The following is a 10,299-nucleotide window of genomic DNA, read 5'->3' as shown; positions in this document are numbered from 1 at the left end:
ATATTTATTGAAGACAGTTTAGAAAATGCAAATTAAAAGAAGAAAATTAAAATCCCTCATAACCACACTATCTAACATAATCACTGTTGATATTGTGGCATTTATTGGTCACACTCTTTTTTTCCCCCAGCTTTATTGAGACATAATTGACATACAACCTTGTGTAAGTTTAGGGTGTACAATGTATATATTTGATACACTTACCATTGCAAAATGATGACCCCCATAGTCTTAGCTAACACCTCCATCATGTCACATAATTACCATCTCTTTTTTTTTAGGTTATTTTTATACAATTTTTAAAGGTTACTTTCCATTCACAGTTACTACAAAATATTGGCTCTATTCCCCACGTTGTACAATATACATCCTTGAGCCTATCTTACAGCCAATAGTTTGTACCTCCCACTCCCCCACCCCTCTATTGCCCCTCCTCCCCACTGGTAACCACTAGTTTTCAACCACTTTTTTTTTAACGTTAGTATTCAAATGGCATATAAAGGACAAGCCCTAAGTGCATCACAGATCTAGCATGTGTAAAATGCATAGACTCCTAGAGACAGAGAGAGGCATGAGAAAGTGTTTATTTTGCTGACTGAACCACAAGGAACAGGAAAGCACATGAGTGCTCATTACAAAACTACAAGGGGATGTTCATTACATGACTTCTGCTTGCTTCTCCGTGATGCAACAGCACTGGGTAGTGTTCAAAAGATCTACAGAGAAGCAAAACAAATTACAAAAATAAAAGTCATGGGGGCTTCCCTGGTGGCGCAGTGGTTGAGAATCTGCCTGCCAATGCAGGGGACACAGGTTCGAGCCCTGGTCTAGGAAGATCCCACATGCCGCGGAGCAACTAGGCCCGTGAGCCATAACTACTGAGCCTGCGCGTCTGGAGCCTGTGCTCCACAACAAGAGAGGCCGCGATAGTGAGAGGCCCGCACATCGCGATGAAGAGTGGCCCCCGCTTGCAGCAACTAGAGAAAGCCCTTGCACAGAAACGAAGACCCAATACAGCCAAAAATAAATAATAAATTAAAAAAAATTTTTTTAATAAAATAAGTCATATTGCCATAGCCATCTTTTAAAAGGAAAAAAAAAACTACCCCCCAAAAAGTATTGTCATAATATCCTACTAATGTATGTCTATAAGTTACAATAGAAAAATTTACATTGACTTCCACATCGATTTGTCAGGAAATCATTCACAGCTTTTAGGAGAATTTCATTATCTTTCTTGAAACGGAGGCAGGAACCACCCAGAAGTGGGAGAGCAGGAAAAATATCAAACTCAGTCCAGAAACACTGGTTGGCTGTCAGCTGGGAAGGACCAGTGACGTTTCAAAGACAGGTATTGTATTCCAGCCTACCCACCGCAGAACTTGTCCAAAGATCTGGAAGCTGTTTTCAGGAAACTGCAGCAGTCAAGGATAATATGTTATAATATAATATAGAGTTATGATATGGAGTATCCTAAGAAATTAAGAAAACAAGGCCACTCACTTCCTTTGGGAAGCTAATACATATTCCTTTGAGAATTCTCTCAGAGATTGACCATTTCTCATAATCTGACAACAATTAAGACCTGTCAGGAACTTCCCTGGTGGCACAGTGGTTAAGACTCCGCGTTCCCAATGCAGGGGACCCAGGTTCGATCCCTAGTCAGGGAACTAGATCCCATGTGCATGCCACAACTAAGAGTTCACATGGCGCAACTAAGGAGCCTGCAAGCCACAATTAAGGAGCCCGCTGGCCGCAACTAAGACCTGGCGCAACCAAATAAATAAATAAAATAAATATTAAAAAAAAAAGACCTGTCAGATTCCTTAATACCCTTAGACCCAGAGATCCGGTATGTGCAAGGGTGTTTGTTGCATTGTTTTCTAAAAAAGTAAAACATGGAAACAGCCTGAATGGCCATCAATAAAGAATAAACTACGTGCATTCAGACAATGGAATACAACATAGCCATTAAAAAGAATGCATTAAACAGAAACAGACTCACAGACATAGAGAACAGACTTGTGGTTGCCAAGGGGCAGGGATCAAGTGGGAGTTTGGGATTAGCATATGCAAACTATTATATATAAAATAAATAAACAATAAGGTCCTACTGTATAACACAGGGAACTATATTCAATATCCTGTGATAAACCATAATGGAAAAGAATATAAAAAAAGAATGTATATATATGTATAACAGAGTCACTTTGCTGTACGGCAGAAATTAACACAACATTGTAAATCAACTATACTTCAATAAAAAGTAAAAAAATTTTTAAAAGAATGCATTAAATCTTTGTGTAGTAACCTGGTAATATATCTATGATATTTCCTTAAGTATAAAAGCAAAATGCTCAGTCAGTACATATAATACATTTGTGTAAAAAAAAAAAAATACTAAAGGGAGACAGGAGAAAGTAAACCTTAAGTATATGTATGTGTTTGTATGAGCATAGAAAAATGTGCCCACACCAAAAGGTTAGCGGTGATTACCTGATCGGGCCTGGTGAGGAACTTGTGGGAAGGGAAGAAGAATGTGCAATTTCTCTTAATACATCTGCTAACTGCTTGACTTAGTCTATGGTGTAGGCATTGCTTTTGTATTTACAAGTAACTTAGAAAAAAGTGCAACTGTTTGTGGTTCCACTCACGATGTTAAAGCATTACAATGAACTAGTAAGTCTGTAATTAGTGTAAATTGGCATTGTTATAAGTGATGTCAAGCATAATAACTTTTCGAGCCAACCAAAAACGAGGAGAATAAGATGAATTCAGAGGAAAAAAGGAAGCTGCATTTCATAAGCACTTATTATGTATATAAATACCTTGTATCTATATGCTTTATTCTACTTAATCCTCAAACCCTATGATGTAGATATTACTGTTCCTGTTTAACTGATGAAGAAAATCTAGCTTGGAGAGGTCAAATCATTTATTCAAAGTCACAGGGCAAGTAAGGGGAAGAATTAGAAACTGAAGGCCTGTCTTCCTAATCCCCAAAGCTGTGTTCTTTCCACTCCACCAACATAAATGAAGGTCTACCTTTTCCTATATTAAACTCACAAAGTAACCTCATCCTGTAAAAGGTACCCAAAAAAGGACTGTGTATATTTCCATTTTCTCCAGAACTGTTTCTCCCCCACCTAAAGTAAACAAGCAGGCTTTAAAATTCCCAGAATACTTCTCCATTGCGATGAGAGGAGGAAATTTTCAAAGCTGGAGACGGGAAGTACTAACAAAGGTGGCGCTCAGCCTGAGTTCAGAACAGAAAACAGGATACTAAATGCCCCTTTGGCCATTAAAACTGAAGCTGGATTTCTCATAGCAGGCAAAACCAGGGGAAGACCAGCTTTCAAAGTAGGACAGGAGGGCTTCCCTGGTGGCGCAGTGGTTAAGAATCTGCCTGCCAATGCAGGGGACACGGGTTCGAGCCCTGGTCTGGGAGGATCACACATGCCGCGGAGCAACTAGACCCGTGAGCCACAACTACTGAGCCTGCACATCTGGAGCCTGTGCTCCGCAGCGGGAGAGGCCACGACAGTGAGAGGCCCGCGCACCGCGATGAAGAGTGGCCCCCGCTCGCCGCAACTGGAGAAAGCCCTCGCGCACAGAAACGAAGACACAACACAGCCAAAAATAAATAAATAAACAAAGTAGGACAGGAGCTGCGTCCTGGCAAAGTCAAGTGCAGCATCTCGAAGGGAGCATCATAATCTCATCCTGGCAGCAAAGGTGGGGGATGAGACAGGTGAGGCACATATTTCATTGAAAACTAAATTTTTATGCACAAAAAGTACAGATGATATGCAACCTAAGCAAGAGCCTTTCTTTTTTTTTTTTTAACATCTTTATTGGAGTATAATTGCTTTACAGTGGTGTGTTAGTTTCTGCTTTCTAACAAAGTGGATCAGTTATACATATATATATGTTCCCATATCTCTTCCCTCTTGCGTCTCCCTCCTACCCTCCCTCTCCCACCCCTCTAAGTGGTCACAAAGCACTGAGCTGACCTCCTTGTGCTATGCGGCTGCTTCCCACTAGCTATCTATTTTACGTTTGGTAGTGTATATATGTCCGTGCCACTCTCTCACTTTGTCACAGCTTACCCTTCCCCCTCCCCATATCCGCAAGTCCATTCTCTAGTAGGTCTGTGTCTTTATTCCCGTCTTGCCCCTAGCAAGAGCCATTCTTAAATTTTTATAATAAGATGGTGAGGAAAGTTTACAAGGAACTTTGTAAAGAACTAACACATGTGTTTTGAGAAATGTAAGCATAGTCCAAGCATCCCCCTCTTATCCTTGAAAAACCTCTATTGGTACAATGCATAACTGAGATGATTAGTGCCTGGAATTTACTGACCTTGTGGAAAGAGCTTTTCATGCTCTCACAACCTCTGTCAATTAAGTTTTACACCCTCATCTTCAGAGACATACACATCGCTTTTAGCTTACTCGTTGCTGGCAGCTATCTGTGAAATAAATTACTTCAAATAATGTTTTCTTAGTTTGCCTAAGATGAAGAAGTCAGATTGTTAAATCTCCATGTTTTTATGCAAACAAGGGCTCCATTGCACCATTTCAAAATGAGGTCATTTTGCTTTCCCCACTGGGCGCTCCACACCCAAAAGTTTCCCTGAAGATCCAATATTAGTGCCTATGATTTCTATCACAATCATAGCAGCTTAAAAAAAATCACACAATTTTAATGATACAAATGAACTTAGTTACAAAACAGAAACAGACTCACAGACATAGAAAACAAACTTATAGTTACCAAAGGGGAAGGGCAGTGGGGGAGGCAGGTAGAGAGATAAATTAGGAGTTGGGGATTAGCAGATACAAACTACTATACATAAAATAAATAAACAACAAGGTCCTTCTGTATAGCACAGGGAACTATATTCAATATCTTATAATAAATTATAATGAAAACGAATATATATAATAGTATAACTGAATCACTTTGCTATACACCAGAATCTAACACAACATTGTAAATCAACTATACTTCAATTAAAAAAAAAAAATCACACAATTTTAAAGAGTTAGGTGGTGACTTTTATTCCAACCTCCCACCCAGAACAGAAATTCTTCCTGAAGGATGATTCTAGGCCTCAAGTCTCCGGTTGAAGGTGACCAGAGCTTGGAAAATTCCTGACTTGGTAAGTCAGGACATCCAATTTAAGAACAGATGTAATGTTAAAAAAGTTTTCTTTATGTAGAGCCAGATCTGTCTCCCTATGTAACTTTCAGCAATTTGATCCTGGTTCAGGCCTTGGGAGCTGTTCTTAAATGGCCATGTGTCTTCTCTTTTCTAAACAAAAATCCCAATTTCTTTAGCCATGCCTCATGTGACATTGTTTCCATACTCTTCATTATCTGGACCACATGCTGATATAACGGACATACTTGTAGTTAAATAGTCTCCTAAAATATGGTACCCAGAACTAAACACCAGGTTCAAGAGCAGAGGGAGGATGGTCCCTGGACTTTGTAATTCTTTTACTGCATTCTAACTGGCAGCCACAACTCTGTTGAGGGGGACTTCTGCAGAGGCACTTTATCATTCACCTGATGTTTTGTTCTCTTTTGTGTTTTTAACTCAGAGAACTTCACTTTTAAAATTTTACTTATTTTACAAAATCTTATTTATTGGGGGGTCATCCTTTCAGCCTGAAAGATTTTATAATATATGTTCAATTCTCTACCCAACATATTACATATATTTGGGGTCATTTAGAAGAAAAGCAACAACCACAGAACCTAAAAATGCAGATATTATCACACTTGCAGCCCCACACTTGCCAATAGCAGATATTGGCTTGACATTTATGTTTCCTACATATATCATTTGAAAATTTTATTCTTTGTGGAATTGTTTCAACTTTAACAGAAGTTTTAAGGAGTGTTTATTTGATGACTAGGGTGTTTGAAGACAGGAACAGGCTTCCCCTTAAGTGCAATGAAGCCAAGGCCATGAGAGAGAGAACATCAAGTGACACCAAGTTTATCGACCAAAAATATTGTCCTTCTAGTGGGACAGCTTTCATTAAAGATAGACAGACTACGAAGTAGAAACAGACTCACAGACATAGAAAACAGACTTGTGGTTGCCAAGGGGGAGGGGGTGGGGGAATGGATGAATTGGGAATTTGGGATTAGCAGATGCAAACTATTACATACAGAATGGATACACAACAAGGTCCTACTGTATAGCACAGGGAACAATATTCAGTATCCTGTGATAAACCATAATGGAAAAGAATATAAAAAAGAATATATATATGTGTATGTATATATATATATAATTGAATCAGTTTGCTGTACAGCAGAAATTAACACAACGTTGTAAATCAACTTGACTTCAATTTAAAAAAACTGAAAAAAGATAGATGATAGATGGATGGATAGATAGATAAAGATAGATAGATAGATAGATGAAGAAAAATACACTTTGTAATATGGAAATCATGGGGGGAAGGGACTTCTCCATGTTAGTAAGGAATTGGGGGAGGGGAAGTGCAGCATGTCATGGTTATTATCTCTAAGATGAGTATTTCTGCTACAATTCAGCATCTGCATGTGTCAATTTAACTGCAAACAGAACAAGAAGCAGCCACTGCAGAGGTTTATAAGAACCTGGAGAAACTTACAAGTTTGCTGTTTAATACTAAGTCAGAACACTATATTGTATCAGTTCCTCCATTTCACTTTAACTTTTTGAGGGTCTTAGACTTTCATAAATTAAGAATATAAAATTAGGGAATTCCCTGGCAATCCACTGGTTAGGACTTGGTGCTTTCACTGCCAAGGGCCCAGGTTCAATCTCTGGTTAGGGAACTAAGATCCCACAAGCCATGCAGCATGGCCAAAAAATTTAAAAAGAATATAAAATTAGATAGCACTGATCACTTTGAAAGTCCAAGGCAAGCTTTAAGAAAATTTTAAAACTTAACATTTTATTTTTCTACAATTGATGAAATTCAAGAAAAACATAACAAGAGACTATTAAAATGAATCAGACCCTTTTCTCTTCCTACATTTTATTGTTACTTACTGTACAGGGTACATAGGCTAAGGATCAGCCACTTTCTATTACTTCACCAGAAATCCCTAAAGTTGATTTCAAATAGCTTCATCTGAAAAGATGGCATACTTATCATACAATTCCAAAGGAAAATAAAGTGTAATAATCAAAGTCATAAAAAAAACATATGAGGGCAGAAATTCCATATGGGAAAACACAAGTTTAACTAGGCTGATACCATGTAAATATTCTCGGCTCCATTTCTCCAATGTTAGAAAATAGATACCTGAAAGCATTTTCTGTGCCTTTAAGTAAATAAACTGTGGAATTTAACAAATAATTACCAAAACAATTATTTAGTATTACAGATGTCATTAAAAGTCCTTAAAGTGATTCTATCAGAGATGAAACATCCACTTTATCAGCTCTAAAAGGAGTTACTAATTGATTCCTCTCAATACTCTCCTGGAGGCACTGGGTTTTGCAGGGTTGAAGCCTTTCATGTCACACTTTGCCCAAAAATCAAGTCTATGGCAATTAGTCTCTGGTCAAGGGAAAGGAAGACTTGTAGGGGGGAAATGTGGTTTAGGTGGTTTCTGGGGAGCTTTTTCCACCAACTTCGGGAGTGCCAACTTGGGAGCAGGTGACGGAAGAATAGGATAAGAAATCTAAATGACCGTTTCACAGTTTACCTAGACCAGGTGGGGCTCTGGAGCAGGCAAACAGTATACTTGAATATAAAATCAAAGCATCGTATAAGAAATTTTGGACCTGGAGCTAATGGTCAAGAAGAAAAACAGAACTACAAGAAATATTACAAGATAATTGAGGAACTTCAAAACAAGGTAAGAAACTTTGCTACTGCTGGATGAAAGAACTACACTAAAAATGACAAAATATTAAAAGATTAGGAACATCTTACACATATACCTGTACTTTTCTCAATTTAACCAGATTAAGGAATTTAACAAGCAACAAAATATACCTCTTAGCAATATTAGGTTTTTTTCTAATTAGCTCACCTTTATATAGTTCATTTTATGGAAGGAATTGTAGAAATGTCTCCAAAATACTTAAGTGAAATTAAACTAAGTAAATTGTCTACAGTTATTTTATTCTCAAAAGAAGAGATAAATGCTATAAAGAAATATTTAGGCAATTATTTAATGTATTTGTCATTAGAGAATCATATACATCTAAAATTTCTTTGAAGATCCTGAAATTGTCATTGCTAAATACCAGTGCACAGAAGTTACAAATGTGAGTGTAACAAACACAACTTTTTTGTGTCCTGCTTTCCCAGATATCAGATGCAACCATTAACGACACCAGCTTCATGCTGCAGACTGACAATATAAAACTAGTAGCCGACAGCTTCAGACAAAGTTAAGACATGGTTACCTTCAATGGCACAATGGAAGACATAAGCCAAGGAGAGAAACACTATGTGAAGTCATGCTTATTTTTATACTGGAGTCACAAGTTATGAAAAGAGTATTTTTCTTTTTAGAAATAAATGAAATCCTAAAAATGAAAAAAATATTTTAGCTGAATACACTATAGAAGGCCATTATTTACAACAATGTTTTGTGTTCAAATAATCACTACCTAATTTATGTTTCATAAGTAAGAATTATTCCATTTATGTAAAGTTGAAAAACGTGTACTGTACCATTATGAAATGATGTATGGTTTAGTGATGCAAACAAAAAAGGTGAAACTAAAAAGAACAGCAAATAAAATATAAACACAAAATTCAGGGGGCATACAAGTGACTCAATTGTACTGGTAATGACAACGTTTCATTTCTAACCTGAGTGTGGTTCATGGGCATCTGCTGCATTGTTTTTCTCAATACTTTGTACACAGTTTATAATTATTACTTTGCATCTATTCAATAATGCTTTTAGTTTCAATAAAGTAAAAAGGCTTGAATTTTGAAGGAAGGATTTGAATAGGCAGACATGAAGCCAATATGAATGAAGGAAAAGTGATAGGATTGACCATGATTTACATGGAACTATGAGGTTGAATCTGGCAGAATAAAGAATTCACCTTTGGAGAATGACAGGGATAAGACTAGATACATGGAATAGGGTCAAACCATGGAGGGTCTTAGCTTCTCTGAGGAGTAGAAACTAATGTTAAGTTCCACAGAGAACTCTTGGAAGCTTTAGGCTTAGGAGTAACCTATCAAGGGTTGATTAAGGAAATTAATACAACCTCTGCACACAAGATGGATTGGAGTGGTGAGGATAGAGACTAGAGACGAAGTGAGTAGCTTACTGTAGCAACTCAAGGATAAATTGAAATTTTTCTGGATTGAGATAATCCTGGGAAAAATAAAGAATCTGGAGACAGGATTTGGTCAATTACTAGACTTTAAAGAGCTAAGACAGGGTAAACAAAAATTTTTCAATTTTAAAGCAGAATAAAAATTGGAAAGTTGGGAGGGAAAGCAGAATTAGGAGAAAAGATAATAGAGCAAGTTGTACGTATATTGAGTTTGATGTAACAATGGAATACCCAACTGGAAATATCCAATAGACAACCAGAGATACAATGGACAATTGCCTACAAGTTTCACTAAGGTAAGTATGCAGAGCATGAAAAACACAGTAGTCTTAATTGGTATGTAAAATTTATTATACACAGCCAAAATCCTAACCAAGTGGTAAACAGTCGGACTTCTAGAGTACACTTTAAAAATGACTTTACATCTAATACAACTCTAGAAATTCAGAACTAAATATATTTTGAGGTATGAATTATCTCAAGAAGCACAACAGAGAGGTCCTTTCCAGAAGTGAGTCACACACAAAAATACACATATTCAGAACGGAATCATGCAAAGTCTGTCTTGTAGGTACTCAACTCAACTCAAAAGACAGTTATTGATTGTTTAGAATAGGCAAGTACAGTAATAAGGTAATATAGCTGAACTATCAAAGGTATCATATAGCATCATACAGTTGAAAAAAGATCAAAGTTAATCCTAAAAGGTTAACATTTAGGATTCTCAAAGAGAACTGAAAATGTTTCCCTAATTCTCAATCAGTGCTGACTTCAGTGAAAAGCTCTTTCAAGGTAAGAGTCACTGGTTTTCTAACCACTTGGAGAAGTTTAAAAGATAATGATTTTTGAGGGTAACTGAGCTTGTGGTACCTGTGGTACCACATATCACCGAATTTCACTTCTGGAGTCAGAAATCATAGATGGTGTGAGCCGCTGGGGAGATGAGCCATTTGACAAAAGTGATTATGAAGGAGT

General features: G+C 37.2%; 1 long non-coding RNA gene across 19 annotated transcripts in view; it reads right to left on the bottom strand.

Annotated features, from left to right (window-relative positions):
• The window catches only part of LOC309619297, a 388,116-nt gene that overhangs the window by 351,390 nt on the left and 26,427 nt on the right, over positions 1-10,299 (bottom strand). For 4 of the 19 annotated variants that reach the window (XR_014238875.1, XR_014238876.1, XR_014238877.1 and 1 more), the window contains one exon: positions 115-716. The exons of the other annotated variants lie outside the window; for them this stretch is intronic. This is a non-coding gene — a long non-coding RNA (uncharacterized lncRNA). Of the gene's footprint in view, positions 1-114; positions 717-10,299 lie in introns of those variants that run through there. 19 annotated transcript variants of the gene reach the window in all.

Source organism: Balaenoptera borealis, assembly GCF_965194805.1.
Source record: "Balaenoptera borealis genome assembly, chromosome: 20".
In the NCBI taxonomy this organism is placed as follows: Eukaryota; Metazoa; Chordata; class Mammalia; order Artiodactyla; family Balaenopteridae; genus Balaenoptera; species Balaenoptera borealis.
This window is presented reverse-complemented; position numbering and strand designations above follow the sequence as displayed.